This window comes from Oryctolagus cuniculus, chromosome 2, assembly GCF_964237555.1.
Source record: "Oryctolagus cuniculus chromosome 2, mOryCun1.1, whole genome shotgun sequence".
NCBI lineage: Eukaryota > Metazoa > Chordata > Mammalia > Lagomorpha > Leporidae > Oryctolagus > Oryctolagus cuniculus.
Window position 1 is genome coordinate 97,886,611 of NC_091433.1, and position 17,221 is coordinate 97,903,831.

The 17,221-nt window shown below is 41.7% G+C and overlaps 1 protein-coding gene and 1 pseudogene across 2 annotated transcripts in view; one reads left to right on the forward strand and one right to left on the reverse strand.

The window, feature by feature from the left end:
- LOC127488448 (ESX-1 secretion-associated protein EspK-like) overlaps nt 1–17,221 on the reverse strand; it is a 131,621-nt gene that overhangs the window by 16,051 nt on the left and 98,349 nt on the right. The window lies entirely within an intron of this gene.
- On the forward strand, nt 14,286–15,996 carry LOC108175851 (ADP-ribosylation factor-like protein 6-interacting protein 6 pseudogene; annotated as a pseudogene).

A 17,221-nucleotide genomic window follows, 5' to 3' on the forward strand; every position in this document is an offset into this window, starting at 1 on the left:
AGCCAGGGTGGGCATTGACTGGGAGCTGAGTCGGGGGATCCAGGGTGGGTGTCAGCTGGGAGCTGAGTCAGGGGGGACCCAGGGTGGGCGTCAGCTAGGAGCTGAGTCAGGGGACCCAGGGTGGGCGTCGGCCAGGAGATGAGTCAGGGGGATCCAGGACTGGGACCTAGAATGCAGATGTCCTAGCAGGTGTTAGGGCCAGCACGGCGGCAGAGCAGGTTAAGCTGCCACCTGTCACACCACCAGTTCACATCCTGGCTGCTCCATTTCCATTCCTGCCCCCTGCTAATGTACCTGGGAAGGCAATGGAGGACGGCCTAAGTGCTGGGCTCTACCATCCACATGGGAGACCCGAACAGAGCTCCCAGCTCCTGGCTTTGGCCTGGCCCAGCCCTGGCCATTGCCGCCACTTGGGGAATGAACCAGCAGATGGAAGACCTCTTTCTCTCCCTCTCTCTGTGTAGCTGTGCCTTTCAAATAAATACACAAATCTTCAGGAGGAGAAAGAAAAGCAAGTGTCTTAACTGCTAAGCAGAGCGCCCGCTGTCTCTGGGTTCTTGTCTGTCAAGTGCAGGGACAAGTGTGTCAGAGCTGCGTCACCATCAGCCATGGGGTCCATGGCCGAGCTGCCAGATAAACACAGGAGATGGGGTGATGACCGCGGGGAGCCCCGGCCGACACACAGGTGAGAGAAGGTGCAAGGGACCACAGGGGCCGCACATGGCCCCACCTGGAGGCGCACAGGCCTCACCGCGGGGGCCGTGCAGGCTGCCCATGCCTTCCACCTTTTGAGACTGGGGACGGGCTCCCTGCTCCTGTGTCTTCCCCCCTGAAGACCAGCATTCCTCTGGCCAGTCAAGGGGCCGTCTGCAGCCCTAACTGGTTCTCCTCCACACTCCTACGGCCATGAGGTGTGACAAGGAAATGTCCCACGGGGTCTCCTGGGGAGCAGCCCAAGCAGATCAGAGTGGGGGCACACATGGTGGCCCAGCGCTCGAGACACCCGTGTGTGCGGCCACCGCCTGGGATGCCCCTGTCCCCAGTGGGGTGGCCGAGTTCAAGTCTCCACTGCTCAGGTACTGGGGCCGCTGCCCCCTCAGGAAATGGAGCTTGGGGCCTGCAGATGGGAGGCCTCTGCCTCTCAGATGGACCAGGCTAACAGGATATAAACCCCCAGTCACAGGAGGACTTGGAGACAGCGTTGTTCCATTCACGGGAACCCAGAGAGCCTGGAAGGAAGGCTGCGGGGTGAAACCAAGGGCCGGGCCGCACCGGGCACCCCTGCCAGCTCCCAGCGGGGCTCGCGCTTGACCTGCCACCAGCACTCAGGCTCCAGGTGCCCGTGCCACCCCTGCCCATCCCTGGCGCCAGGTTCTGTGCTGGGTCATTTAGATCCCAGCTGCGGGGCTCTGCCGAGTCAGCAACCAGGGCCTCCTCTCCCAGCACTGCTGGCTCAGCCTGAAGGCAGAGGCAGGGAATGCTTTTTTCATCCCCTCTTACTTGTTTCCTTAAGAGATATTTGGGGGGCCAGCACTGCAGCACCAGCATCCCATAGGGCGCCAGTTCCAGTGCAGGCTGCTCCACTTCCCATCCAGCTCCCTGCTGTGGCCTGGGAAAACAGTGGACGATGGCCCAAGTGCTTGGGCCCCTGCACCTGCGTGGGAGACCCATATGGAGCTCCTTGCTCCTGGCTTCAGATCAGCACAGTTCCGGTCATTGCAGTCAACTGGGGAGTAAACCAGAGGATGGAATCACTCTCTCTCTCTGCCTCTCTGTAACTCCGCCTTTCAAATAAATAAAATCTTTTAAAAATTAAATAAAATATAAAATCTGAAAGAAAAGAAAACTAATGCCTCTCGCTTTGTTTTTGTTGCATATGATTGCTTTAGCTATTTGGAGTCTCCTATATTTCCATATGATTTTCAGCATCGTTTTTTCTACATCTGTGAAGAATGTCCTTGGTGTTTTGATTGGAATCACATTGAGATTATAAATTGCTTCTGGTAGTATGGACATTTTGATGATATTTCTTCTTCTAATTCATGAAAATGGAATAATTTTCCATTTTGAAATGTCTTCTTCTATTACTTTAATATTTTGTAATTTTCATCAAAGAGATCTTTGACATCATTGGTTAAATTTATTCCAAGGTATTGAATTACTTTTGTAACTTTTGTGAATGGGATTGTTCTCAAAAGTTCTTTCTCAGCCATGGCATTGTCTGTGTATACAAAAGATGTTGACATTTCTATGTTGATCTTATATCTTGCCACTTTACCAAACTCTTTATTTGACAGGTAGAGTTATAGACAGTGAGAGAGAGAGAGACAGAGAGAAAGATCTTCCTTCCATTGATTCACTCTCCAAATGGCTACTATGGCCAGAGCTGTACCGCTCCAAAGCCAGGAGCCAGGTGCTTCCTCCCGGTCTCCCATGAGGGTGTAGGAGCTCAAGCACTTGGGCCATCCTCCACTGTCCTACAGGGCCACAACAAAGAGCTAGGGTGGAAGAGGAACAACTGAGACTAGAACTGGTATCCATAGTGAATGCCAGCACCACAGGCGGAGGATTAGCCAATGGTACCAGCATCCCAAACTCTTTTTTAAAAAAAAGATTTATCCATTTATTTGAAAGTCAGAGTTACAAAGAGGTAGAGGTAGAGAGGAAGAGAAAGGTCTTTCATCCATTAGTTTATTCCCCAGATGGCTGCATGGCTAGAGCTATGCTGATTTGAAGTCAGGGCCAGGAGCCTCTTCCAAATCTCCCACACTGGTGCCAGGGCCCAAGGACTTGGGCCATCTTCTTCTGCTTTTCCGGGACATAGCAGAGAGCTGGATCAGAAGTGGAGCAGCTAGGACTCAAACCAGTGCCCATATGGGATGGCAGCACTGCAGGCGGAGGCTTTAACCATTCTCCCACAGCACCTCCCTTATCAAATGCTTTTATGAGTTCTAGTAGTCTCTCATTGGAATCTATTGTATCCCCTATATATAAAATCATCCGCATATAGGGATAGTTTCACTTCCTCCTTTCCAACTTGTATACATTTGATTTCATTTTCTTGCCTAATGGCTCTGGCTAAAAATTTCAAGACTATATTAAAGAGCAGTGGTGTGAGTAGGCATCCTTGTCTGGTTCCAAGTCTTACTGAAATGCTTCCAATTATTCTCCATTCAATAAGATGCTGCCTGTGGGTTTGTTACAAATTGTCTTGAATACGTTCAGGAATATTCCTTCTATACCCAATTTGCTTAATGTTTTCATCTTGAATGGATGTTGTATTTTTTTATATATGTTGTATTTATTTGGCTTCAATTTTGTGTATTTCTTCTCTAATAATTTTAATTATTTCTTTTCTCCTGCTAAGTTTGGGTTTGGTTTATTGTTGTCGTTCCAGGTCCTTGTGATGCATTGATAGCTCATTATTTGTTGCCTTTCCAATTTCTTGCTGTAGGCACCAATTGCTCTAAATTTCTATGTTAACACTAATTTTGCTGTATCCCATAAGTTTTGGTATGTTGTATTGTTGTCTTCATTCATTCCCAGACATTTTTGTTGATTTCTGTTTTGATCTATTTTATTTACATTCAAGGTTTCTGTTGATAAATAAGGATTGACCCTCCCATTTTTCTAATGTAAATATTCATATTGTTTACTTTGCATTTGCTTTGTACTTTCACTGGGTGGTTTTCTACTTTCACATTCTTTCATAGTCCTATCCTTTTGGGTTTCTGTTTGTAGCATCTTTTGTGAGGCTGGATGAATGGTGAGAAATTCTTTAAGTTTCTCATGGTTATGGAAGGTCTTTGTTTCACCCACATTAATAAATGAGAGCTTTGCAAGATACAGTATTTTAGGTTGATAGTTTCTTTCTCTTAAAATGTGGACTGTATTTTTAACAGTTCTTGTCTTAACTGTTGAAGAATAGTTCTTTTTTTGTCATTCATACTATTTGCTGAACTCCTTACTTAACATAGAGCTAATCATATGCATACAAAGTTAACAGAAAATAGATCTTAGTAAAAACATAAAGGTGAGAATAGGGGAGGGAGGAGGAAAAGGGGTGGGAGAGTGGGTTAGAGGGCAGTACAGTGGGAAGAATAGCCATGTTTCTGAAGTTGTAATTATGAAATGTATGAAGCTCCTTTTCCTTAAATAAAAGGTTTCTGGAGAGGGGAGAAGAAGACGTGAACTATACCTCACCATTCTCTCTTACCCTTTGAGTTTCTGATGAGAATTCAGCTGTGATACTTATTAGACATCCTCTAAAATTAATCTGGCATTTCTCTCATGCTTTAGACTATTTTCTTTGTTTTACTGTTGAATTTTAACTACAATATGTGTGGGGAAGAATTTTTCTGTTCATGTCTGTTAGTTCTATTTGCTTGCTGTACCTGAATGTCTCTTTCTTTCTCTGAACTGGGTAATTTTTCTGTGAGTATTTCACTAAATAGAACTTCTCATCCATTCTCTCTTTCCACATCTTCAGGAATTATTAATACATGTATGTTTGTCTATTTGATATTATCCCATAAATCTGCAACACTGGTTTTAGTTTTTCTAATTTTTTCTGTTTCTTTTTAATATGATTGTAAAAAATTCAGAGATTTGTTTTCTAACTCAAATATTCATTCCTCTGCCTCATCATTTCAGTTGTTAAGGCTTTCCGCATCATTTTTATTTAATTTAATGAATTCTTCATTTCTAAAAATTCATTTTGTTTCTCTTTAAAATCTGAATTTTATGCAAAAATTTCATTCATGTGATTTAATTTCTTTAAATCATCACTTTAACTTTGATTGCTTCTGAATAACCCTATGATTAATCTTTTAAATTCTATTTCCAGCCCTCAACAATCTCTTCCTCTTCACATTCTAGTATTGAACTGTTGTGTTCCTGTAGAGCATCACTTTGTATTCCTTATTCTTGATTCTTGAATTTCTGTTTATTTTTAGGCATTTTTGGAGATACTTGTATTTTTCCCCTCTGATTACTTTTATCTTTGGGTCATTCCTCTGTGGCTTAGTGGAGTGTCTGTTCTTTCAGTGAATACCCAGATATGTGTGCTGGCTGTGTCTGGGAGCTCTATTTAGTGTGCCAGGGTTGGGGGAGTATCAAGGGTGACACCCAAGTTGGGCATGCTAGATCTTTTTTTTTTTTTAACAGAAGAGAGAGTTTAATCAGCTGTGTTGGTGTAGTAGTTTCACCTTCACCTCCTTTCTTCCATGGTGATTAATGCCTGGGTGCTAACCCCACTGGGTAAAATATTCATCAATGCGGCCAGAAGAACCACACAAAGGATCCATGCAATCATCAGTGTGAGCATGAATCCCACCAGAATGACCCACCCCAGGCAGTCAGGGAGTCCTGATTATGTAGAGCAATCCACAGTGATTTCCCAGAGACCCAGCAACACCTGTGACTTGGATGCAACCATAGTGTTTCCACAGTCCCAACATGCAAGGATCCTATAGTCCTGCAGCACCAAGGATCCACTCTACCCCACCAGTCCATCCGATCCACAGAGAGGCAGAGACACTCTCAGAGCCAGCTACCTATGGGTGCTCCTCCTAGGCAGGTGAGCCCATAGTCCTACATGGGTACTCAGCCCCCTGTCAGTCCTCCCAGCCAGACTCAGGCATCTCCTTGCAGTTGGTTGCTAGGCTTGTGGACACAAGGTGGTGCAGCTGTTTGTGTGTCCAAAATTCTGCCCTCTCTCTCTCAGCTAATTGTAGGGCATCACTGTTGGCACGGGGAAGACAAATGAGCCTCTATCTTCCTTCTAGTTTGGCAGATATCCTGGAGCCCTGTGGGGCTCTCCCTGGAGCTGTATCACCAGTTGTTTGGACTACTGCAGTCCGATCTCACCTCAGTGTCCAAAACTGGCATTTAGACTCTTGGCTACTGGGGTCCTGTGTTGTTCCTATACTCATTCTGTGCATCCACACAATCCATGTAGGAGCATAGCATCCCTCTTCCTTCTGTGGAATTTCCACTGTGTTTTTTCCCTAACTCTTGCCTGAGATTGCACCTTCCAGAATATTACATTTTCAAGTGAAATAAATAAGTCTGTTATGTACTGATGGCATACATTGTATTTCATTTCTCTAGCTTCAATTCTTAATTCTATCAACTCTATGAGGCAGTTACAATTACTATCATATCTGAACGAGAAAATGGATGCATGGAGTGGTTAAATATTTGCCTATGATCACACAGCTACTCAGTACTTAGATATAACTAAAACCCAGTTCAAATCCAGAGCCTGCCTTTAACTACAAAAGAAAACTGTTTCTCAATGACACATGCTGTACATCACAGAGATGTTTCTTTAAATGGTTAGACTATTCATAGAAACATACCTTATATCAAACAAAATAACAGGTAGTTTGGAATTCAAAGGTTATTTTCTTGAGACAATCATTTAAAATTTAAAAGTTTAATTGGACCAAGTGTCTTAGATCTTTTCAATTTCAGAAATAAATGAATATGCTATTTCATTAGAAAGAGTTAATATGACTTTTGGAATATTTTACCAGTAAGAATGGAGGGAGAATAAGAGCATTTGGGAAATAAATTATCTTCAAGGTTTTACCATTGAATTTGACTTTGACATGAGCTTTATGATTTCTTTTGATTTTCTAGGATTCTAATACTTATGTACAGGGTTCATTGCTATTCAATTTGATGTGTTGGGACAGGCTTTCTTTGTGACTCACAGACAACTAATAATCCCAGAGCCTCTGGGTGCTCCTCCTTGGTTGTTTATTTATTTGCTTGATTACCTATCTACAACAGAGAGGGAGGAATATTCAGAGACAGAAAATCTACCTATTAGTTCACCCTTCAAAATACTGCAATGGCTAGAGCTGGGATAGACATAAGCCAGGTGCCTGTAACTCCATCATGGTCTTCCTTGTGGACAATAAGGACCTAAGCAATTGAGCCATCTTTCCGAGGTGTGTTAGCAGGAAACTGGAAAGGAACCAGAGCTGTAGAGACTCAGCCAGCACCCTGATATGACATTATGGCTTCCCAAGTGGCAGCTTATTCCATTGTGCTACAATGTTAGCTCATGGCAAATACCCTTAAAGTGTTTGAATTTTTCTGTTTCTGATCTCTAGGAATCACTCTTTATTCTTCACTGAAAAGAGAAACTAATAGTGAAAATTTTACATCTTTTACTTCTCCATTGCTTTCAGAAATTGCTTTGTCTATATTAAACCATCATTTTGTCTGTGACTTAGCAATCCAGAGTGAATCTGTGTGTAGCACAGGACCTAAACTGCACAGAAAAGCATCTGCATCATCTAAACTTTCCCTTTACTCTCAGTGACCTGAATCTGCAGGAAGACTGGTGTACACACACACACACACACACACACAAACACTTCCCCCTTTCTCATTCCTTCACCATATCCCCTCTCCTTTCCTCTCTATTTGCCCTTCCTCCACAACAAATAAAAATCCTTTTCCTCCTTTTTAAGAAGGTACTTCCTGATTACTCTATTCCCAGAGATATCCTAAGATGTACATCTTCCTATCTCTTTAGCTTAGGTAGAGCATATATTTTCTACAGGAATTGTCCTTTGTCTCCATTTCATGGCTCCACTTTTGGAAAGTTACTCAAGCCTACCACTTTTAGCAGTCAATCGTGATAAAGAATGAAATTGGAATGAAATGTGGAATGACAAGTTCTGTAGATATCACGTCCATTTAGCTGATAGTGTTGATTAGTTCTGTTTCTTGTTTTTTTTTTTTTTTGATTTTATGTCTAGTTTACCTGATTATTGACGAAAATGTTTTGTCAAAGTCCAGCATTACAATTATATTGAAGTCTATGTCTCACTTTACATCCATTAACATTTATTTTAAGTGTCCAGGCTCCCTGGTGTTGGGTGCATATACATTTACTATAGTCACTGTGTCCTGTTGGATTAATCCCTTAATCATTATATAGTGCCCTTCTTTATCTCTTTTTACAGTTTTTGTGTTAAAGTCTATTTTGTCTGATACTAGGATGGTTACATCTGTTGTTTTTTGGTTTCTACTAGGATGTAATATCTTCTTCTAATCTTTCACTTTTGCTCCGTGTGCATTTTTGTTGGTGAGGTACGTTTCTTGTAAGCAGCAAATAGATTTTCTGCTTTCACATTTCTTCATAATGATATCTATCTTTCTGTGTTTCTGTGTGTAGCACTTCCTCAAGCATCTGCAAGACTGGAAGAATAGTGACAAATTTGATTTCTGTTTGTTATAGAAGGTCTTTCTTTCATCTTTGTTCATGAATGAGAGCTTTGCAGACTACAGTATTCTGGGTCCACAGTTTTTTTTTTTTTTTTAATTTTTCTCTTAGTACATGGACTAAGTCTCTTCATTCTTGCCCGTTGAGTTTCTGATGAAAAATCAGCTGTGAGTCTAATTAGAGATCCACTGACAGTAATCTGTCACTTCTCTTCTGCACATTTTAGGATTTTTTCTTTATGTTTCACTGTTGATAGTTTAAACACAATGTGTTGTGGTGAGGATCTTTTCTGGCCATGTCTATGAAGAGTTCTATGTGCTTGCTGTACTGGGATGTCCTTTTCTTTCTCAAACTAGGGATGTTTTCTGTAATTATATTACTAAATAGAACTTCTAATCCTTTCTCTTTCCACAGCTTCAGGAACTCCTAAGACCCATATTTTGGGTCATTTGACAACATCACCTAAATTTCCAACACTATTTTTAATTTTTCTAATTTCTTCTTTTTTTGGTCTTACTGAAAAATTTCCGAAGTTTTGTCTTCTAGATTGGCTATTGTTTCTTCTGCCTCACTCAGTCTGTTGTTTCCACCAAGTTTTTATTTGACATATTGAATTCTTCATTTCTAATGTTTCATTTAGATTTCGCTACAAAATCTCAGTTTAATGGTAGATTTTTTCGATCATGTCATGCATGGATTACTTGAATTTCTGAATTTGCTCCTCATTGCTTCTGAGTAATCTTATGATTAATCTTTTTAATTCAATTTCAGTCTTTTCATCCATCTCTTCATCTTTACATTCTGATAATCAAGTGTTGTGTTATGGGGTGGGGAGGGAGTCCTCTTATCTTCCTTATTCTTGTTTCTTGAATTTCTGCATTTAATTTTGGGCATTTTCAGAGTTCCATGTTGGTTTTTCCCTCTGATCTCTTTTTTTAACTCTGCCACTGTGTGTTACTGGAGTGTTGGGTGTTTCAGTGATATATCCAGTGGTGTGTGCTGAGTGTGGCCAGAATTCTGGTCAGTGCTCCAGGGTGGTAGGAATATACTGGGCAATACAGATCTCTTGTTAACAGAAAATGGAGGTATCGTCATCTGTTGGTATAATCACACATTCACTTTTTCTCTTACAAGGTGATCGATGCCCAGGTGTTAGCCCTCAGTCAGTGACATACTCATTTGCACTCTGCATGAACTGCACAAAGGAATTGTTCAGTCCTCACTGTAAGCACAAATCTCATCTCAATGACCATCCCAGGCAATTAGGGACCTCTGGGCATGTGAAGCTGCACACAGTAATTGCCCAGAAACCCAGGTACATTCCGTGACCTCTTATGCAGTCACAGATTTCCCACCATCTCAGCACACAGGGCTCCCACATTCATGGTATGCGGAGGATACAAGCACTTCATTAGTCTGTCACTTCCACAGAGAAACTAAGATGCTCTCAGAGCCAGCTGCATGTGGGTGCTTTGCCTAGGCAGTTTGAACTTCAGAACCTATGATATGTTGAGAGACTAGGGCACCTCCTATCAGGGTACCCAGACACCTGAATTCTCCCAGCCCTACACAAAGTGGGGAACATGAAATTTTACTTTGGTAAAATTCCTGGATCACATGCTTGCACAATGGCCACCAGCCACAGCCCTTCCCATTTCACAATCATGCTTTCTCCCCACAGATCGCCATGCAGGAACATACAAGAATCTCTGCAGCCAGTACAGAGGTCAGAATGACTCTTTCACCCTGCCCATTGCCTGCTGTGTTCACCAGTACTGCTTCGGGTGCCTCTGCTTACAAGATTGTATTTTATCTGCACCATTTGCTGGGTGTACACTCACTCTCTTCTTGTTAAAATGGTGCCCAACCTCTCTCAGCCACTTGCTGGGCACTGTTGTGAGAGGATCAGGAGAAGAAGACTTGCCCTTTTTTTCCACTGTGGTTATCAGGCACCCTGTTCTGCTTTGGGCTCCAGACCATAGTGAAAGACAGTGAAGGCCACTAAGCCCTCTTTCTGGTTAAATAGCCAGTGGCATGGGTCACTGCAGGCTGACTGCACCTTGCTTTGCAAAGCTGGTGTTTTCTCTGGCTCTGCGCTCATAGGTGTACATCTGCACTTTCCACACAGATACACAGCCTCTCCTCCTTCAACAGACTCTCCACTGCAGTTTTACCTCCAACTCTCCCCTGAGAATGCAGTTTCTCTACTTTTTAAAATACTGTTTTCCCCTAGCCCAGAGCAGACTGCACTTTCCATATTCCACATCTCGAAATGTTCACAAGTCAAATTGTTGATCGGAGGATTACTCACAAACAGGAGAAGCAATTGATCCAATTGAAATGCATACATGACCTGGATGAAAAATTTTACCATGTAATAGATATTGTTGAGAAATCAATCTGAGATATTAGAAATGAAGTATTCAATATGTCAAATATAAAAGAAATGTAAAGCCTTAACAACAGACTTGGTGACATAGAAGAAAATATTTCTTAGCTAGAAGACAAATCTTTGAAATGCTTCTCAGAAAAGAAAGGAAAAAAAGAAAAACCAAAAATAGTGTTTGAGATTTATGGAATACCAATAAATGATATCAATCATATGCGTCTTAAGAATTCCTGAGGGTATGGAAAGACAAAATGGGTTAAAAGGCCTATTCAATGAAATAATAACAGAAAATTTATTGATTTAAATATTTAAATTGAAGTATAAATAGCAGATAGAACACAAAAAACACTGGGCCAGATATGATCCTCATCATGACACATTATAGCCAAATTTTCTAAAGTAATACATAAAGAGAAGATCCCAAAATGTTCATGAGAAAAATGCCAGATTACCATCAAAGGATATCAAGGTAGTATGACAAGCTGATTTCTCATCAGAGATGCTATAAGTTGAGAGTGGAGAGATGCAGGTCAAGTCCTAAAAAAAAAAAAAAAAAGCCTAAACATAATACAATACCTAAGAAAAGCTCTGATGTATAATTGATGGTGAAATAAAGAACTTCCAAAACCAATAGAAACGGAAATAATTTGTCACCACAATCCAGCCTTACAAATAATATTTCAGAACACACTACACACAGAAACAGAGAAAGATACATCATGAAAGGATGTGAAAACAGAAAATTTCCTAGTAAAATTACTAAGGAAATCCAAAATAAATAATTGGAATATTCATAGAAAAAAACAGGGCCAAGTCATTGCTTATTACTAATAAACTTGAATGTAGAAGGCATAAATCCTTCAATTGGATGACATAGAATGGCTGAACAGTTTTAAAAAAAAGATCCATCTATTTTCTACCTACAAGAAACACACCTCATAGACTACAATGCAGACTAAATGTGAAAATATGGTAAATGATATCCCATGTTAATAGAAATAAAAGTGAACATAGTTACACTTATATCAGACATTAAATACTTTAACACAGAAACTGTTAAAAGAAACAAAGAGGCCGGTGCCGTGGCTCACTAGGCTAATCCTCCGCCTTGCGGCGCCGGCACACTGGGTTCTAGTCCCGGTTGGGGCACCGGATTCTGTCCCGGTTGCCCCTCTTCCAGGCCAGCTCTCTGCTGTGGCCAGGGAGTGCAGTGGAGGATGGCCCAAGTACTTGGGCCCTGCATCCCATGGGAGACCAGGATAAGCACCTGGCTCCTGCCATCAGATCAGTGCAGCGTGCTGGATGCAGCACGCTGGCCGCGGTGGCCATTGGAGGGTGAACCAATGGCAAAAGGAAGACCTTTCTCTCTGTCTCTCTCTCTCACTGTCCACTCTGCCTGTAAAAAAAAAAAAAGAAACAAAGAAGGGCACTACTACTAATAATTAATGTATCTACTCAACAAACAGGAACATGTGATTATAGTAAATGTGTGTGTACCCAATGATAGGGAATTTGGCCATTTAAAACACATCAGAAAGGATCTTCAGGGAGACAGATTCAACTCAGTAGTAATGGGGGACTTCCACACCCACATTCATCAATGGACAAATCAAGTAGGTGAAATGTAACAAATAAACAACAGAGATAATCTACACTTTTGACCAAATGGACCTAACTGAAATCTACAGAACATTTCACCCCACAACTTGAGTACATGTTCTTTTCATTGATGCATGGAACTTTATATAGGATAGATGAAATGCTAGGCCATAAGAAATTTAAAGCAATGAAATTGTACCATGTATACTTTCTGAGCCCAATGGAATAAAACTGTGAATTAAAAACTTCAGAAACTTTAGAAAAAATGCAAACCTATAGAGAACTAAACATTTTACCACTGAATGAACAGTGGATCCTAGAAGTAATCAAAAGAGAAATCAATTTCTAAAAACAAATGAAGATTACAATATATCAAAATTTGAGATAAGGTAAAAGCTGTGTTAAGAGAAAACTTTACTACCTACTGAAATAAATTTGAAAGCCATCAAACAAATGATCTATGATCATCTCAATAGTCCAGAAAAACAAGAACAAACCAAAAAATGAGTAGGCAACAATAATAAACATTAGAAGAAACAAAATTGAAACAAAGATACAAAAGATTTGTGTAATGAATAACATTTTTTGAAAAAAAAAATAACCACAATGTACATCTTTTTGTTCCACTCAACCATAAAATTGAGAAGACCAAAATTAATAAAATCACAGATGATAAATGAGGTATTACAATGAATACCACAAAAATAAAATCACTAGGAATTACTATAGCAACAAATTTGAACACCTTGAAGTAATGGATGAATTTCTGGACACATAACACTTTACCAAATTGAGTCATGAAGACACAGATAACCTAAATAAAACAGTGATTAAGCCAGAGCTACAATCAGTAACAAAGACAAAGCCAAAAAAAAAAAAAAATCCAGGATCAAATGGCTTCACTAATGAATTCTAATAACTTTTAAAGTAAAAGTAATCCCAAGGCTTCTCAACCTATTCAAAACAATTGAAAGCATTTCCTCTAAGATCCAGAAGTAGGGTCCAGTACTGTGGCATAGTAGGTAAAGCCACTACCTGCAGTGCCGGCATCCCATATGGGCACTTGCTTAAGTACCTGCTGCTCCACTTCCAATCAAGCTCTCTGCTATGGCCTGGGAAAACAGTAGATGACCCAAGTCCTTTGCCCCCCTCACCCACATGGGAGACCCGTGAGAAGCTCCAGTCTCCTGGTTCAGATTGGCCAAACTCCATCCATTGTGGCCATTTGGGGAGTGAACCAGCAGATGGAAGGCATCTCCATCTCTCTCTCTCTCTCTCTCTCTCTCTCTCTCTCTCTCTCTTTCTCTCTCTCTCCCTCTCTTTCCCTGTAACTCTACCTTTCAAATAAATAAATATTTAAAAAATCATAGAACCAGACAAAGGTGCCCACCCTCATCATTTTGGAAGATTCTGTCAAAGGAATTAGACAGGAAAAGTAATCAATGGGACTAGAACCCAGGGTTCTGACACCGAAGGCAGAAGATTAGCCTATTGAGTTGCGGTGCTGGCTTTTTTTTTTTTTTATGACTGGCAGAGTTAGTGAGAGAGAGAGAGAGAGAGAGAGACAGAGACAGAGACAGAGACAGAGAGAAAGGTCTTCCTTCGGTTGGTTCACCCTTCAGATGGCTGATCCGAAGCCAGGAGCCAGGTACTTCCTCCTGGTCTCCCATGCAGGTACAGGGCCCAAGCACTTGGGCCATCCTCCACTGCACTCTCTGGCCACAGCAGAGAGCTGGACTGGAAGAGGAGCAACTGGGACAGAACCAGTGCCCCAACTGGGACTAGAACCCGTGGTGCCAGCGCCGCAGGCGGAGGATTAGCCAAGTGAGCCGCAGCGCTGGCAAAGTATTGAGTTTTATGTGAATATGTTTGAAAATTTTATATAGTTAAGAAGAGATCTTATTTAGCTTATTTAATGTTATAGTGTGCTACCAGCCGCAGCGTACATGCCGCGGCGGCCATTGGAGGGTGAACCAACGGCAAAGGAAGACCTTTCTCTCTGTCTCTCTCTCTCACTGTCCACTCTGCCTGTCAAAAAATAATAAAAAAAAATAAAAAATAAAATAAAAAAAAATTAATGTTATAGTGTACTAAAGAACTAGTTATTTAACTTGATCACAAAGTTAAGGGGTGCATCATAAATAGAATGACAAGGAAAAAAGATAACGGTAAAAAAATGAGTGGAACAAAAATTAAATTAGTGCTGTCTTATAATGAAGGAAAGGATTGACAACTACAGAAATCAATGGATGCTCAGTTACAAATTTATTACATGAGGAGATATAACAATCAGAACTCACAATTTTGAAAACACACCTTCTTTCCCACCATGTCTTTTGTGGAGAGTGGGAAGCGTTCGGCACTGCACTACAGTCGCCTTGGCACCCCGGTGCCCTTCGCGGCTCCACATACCCTGCCTTCTCTCAGGGGGACAGTTGGGGTGAAAGGCTAAGTCGACGACCAGGAGGGATGCAACCAAGTGGCCCGCGACTTGAGAGAGTTCTCGGCTGGACCATCTTTGGAGTGCAAGAGAGGTTCTCTGTTCCCACCAGATGGAGATGGGTCGCCGGTGCTGCCAGAGAAGCTCAATGCATCTTCCTGGCTGCTGCGGGAAGCTGAACCCCATCTCAGCAATGGCTGGTTCAGGTCCTTTCTATTCTGTGTTCGCTGCTGTTCGCCATCCTCCTTGCCTTTCTGCTCGCCATCGTCTACCTGGCCGTTAAAGAGTTGCGTGCTGAGAATTTGAAAAATGAAGATTGTGTAGACGCTGGGCTGTTAGGGTTCTGGATGCTGCTTATAATATCCCTAACTGCTGGATTCTCCTGTTGCAGCTTTTCTTGGACAGTGACTTATTTGATTCTTTTGAACCAGGAATGTTTCTTCCTACTCCTCTTTCACCTGCCACGTTCAAGAAACTGACTGGACACTCCTTCCACATGGGCGACAGCATGGCAATTTTGAATGGCATTGTAGCTGCTCTTACTGTAGCGTGGTGCCTCATGTACATCCATGCTGGAGCAATACTGTTGGAAAAATGTAGTCTAAATTGTTTCATAATAACAGGAAAGAACATCATTGTCTACTCAGAAGACTGAGAAGCCTAATGTTCATTATATGGTTCATCTGTGTGTCATCACACACTAAATAGTCATGCAACGAAAAAAAAAATAAACTAGAAAACCTCAATGCAAGAAATGTATAAACTCAATGAAGAGAAAGTAGATCAATCTTAGTATAATGAGGCTTGGAGCTAAAATTAACAGTTCTTTACAAGAAAATGTTGGTGCATATGATCTTTCTTCTTTTGCACGTTACCTGTCAGACTTCTGCTTTTGAGGATATATTTGTTAAAATCATTCACAATCATTCTAAGGAGTCAGTGATTATTTTTGCCTAGTTGCTGAATTATTTTATCTACTGTCTGTGAATAATGATGCTTCTTTAATTACTTTCTGAGCTACAAGTATTCCAAATCATTACCTCGGTGATTCTTTAGATTGCCTTAAGGGTGAAACTAAAGAACCGCTAGATAGTTCATTTAAGATGTAGCACAAATATCCCATAGTAAAATTTCTTCAGTTACTTAATTAAGATAAGAAAAAAACATTCAATTGTCATTTCATTTGTAAATGAATCCAACACATTGAAAAGTTATATATAATTGAAACTGATTGCTAAGAGTATGCTAACACATTTTACACAGATCCATTTAATTTTCATGTGCCACAAGAATATGCTCCTTTAAGCAGTAATGTTTTAGATAGGACATCAAGAACACATATAAGATTTCTGTGCAAATCAATTATTTGACACATTAGATAATAAAATAATTTTTGCAACTGGGAAGTAGATTTTATATACTCTCATCTTTGTCGCCAAATGGATGGTAGAAACAGAGTGATGCTTGATTCATGTCTCCTACTTACTCATTAGCAAGATGAGCAAGAGGAGCAGCTGGGACTAGAACCGGCACCCACATGGGATGCCAGCATTTCAGGCCAGGGATTTAACCTGCTGCACCACAGTGTCAGCCCCAAAGTCCTGGTTCTTTATTCTGACCCTTCTGATCCTCCATTTTCTCATCTGTAAATTGGTGCTATATCTGGAGGGCTTATGATGAAGAAGAAAAAGGTGATGCTTGTAATGTCTTTCAGTACCACTTCTGAAACCCATGGAAGGTCATCGGGACTATCCTCCTGCCCCAATTCCAGGGCAGACAACTGACTCAACTCATTAAAACCTTCCAAAGATAAAGGATATAAAACCTTCCAAAGTATAAGGATAAATTCAAAATGTTCTTGGAAAATGTATACTCTGAACATTTTGTGCATGGATTTCAAAAACGTTTGCACAAAATGGATTTCTCTTATAGCTCTATTTCCCACAAAGTTTTTGAAGTACCCCTGACAGCCTCCAATATCACCAGCTAAGTGAGCAGTCTGCCTGTCAGCTCCCTTCCTCCTGTGCAGAGCTTCTCTGCTGCCACAGGATCTGCCCAGCCCCTCCCATGCAAGTCAGCTGTGGAGAGACCCTTGACAGAACCCCTTCATCACAAGGGCTTCCCAGCAGCACTCCCTCCCCAGCCTCTCCCAGCCTAACCCATGCCTCCCTCCTTCCTGATCCCCAGACTCCTGTCAAGCTTCAGGTCTCTGCCCAAGCAGCTTAAGAGGCAAGGTGTCAGCCCTCTGCATCAGGCTTGGGAGGAAGGCGGAAGAAGCAAAAGGCAGGAATGCGAAGGGGAATTAGGGTGGTGGGTGGGGATCAGGCTGGCCAGTTGGCTGTCCTGGGCCTATAGGACTGATAGGCTGTGAACGGCAGTGTATCAGGCCCTGGAGCCTCTGTCCTGGGGCTCGGCCTGGTCCTGGGTGAGCAGGGCTGGGGAATGGGGAGTGAATGGTGTAGGGGTACTTACTCCAGGGGATGTGGAGCACACAGCAGGTCACATGATGAGGGATGGGGGAGACTGAGTCACTCTATGGCTGCGTAGG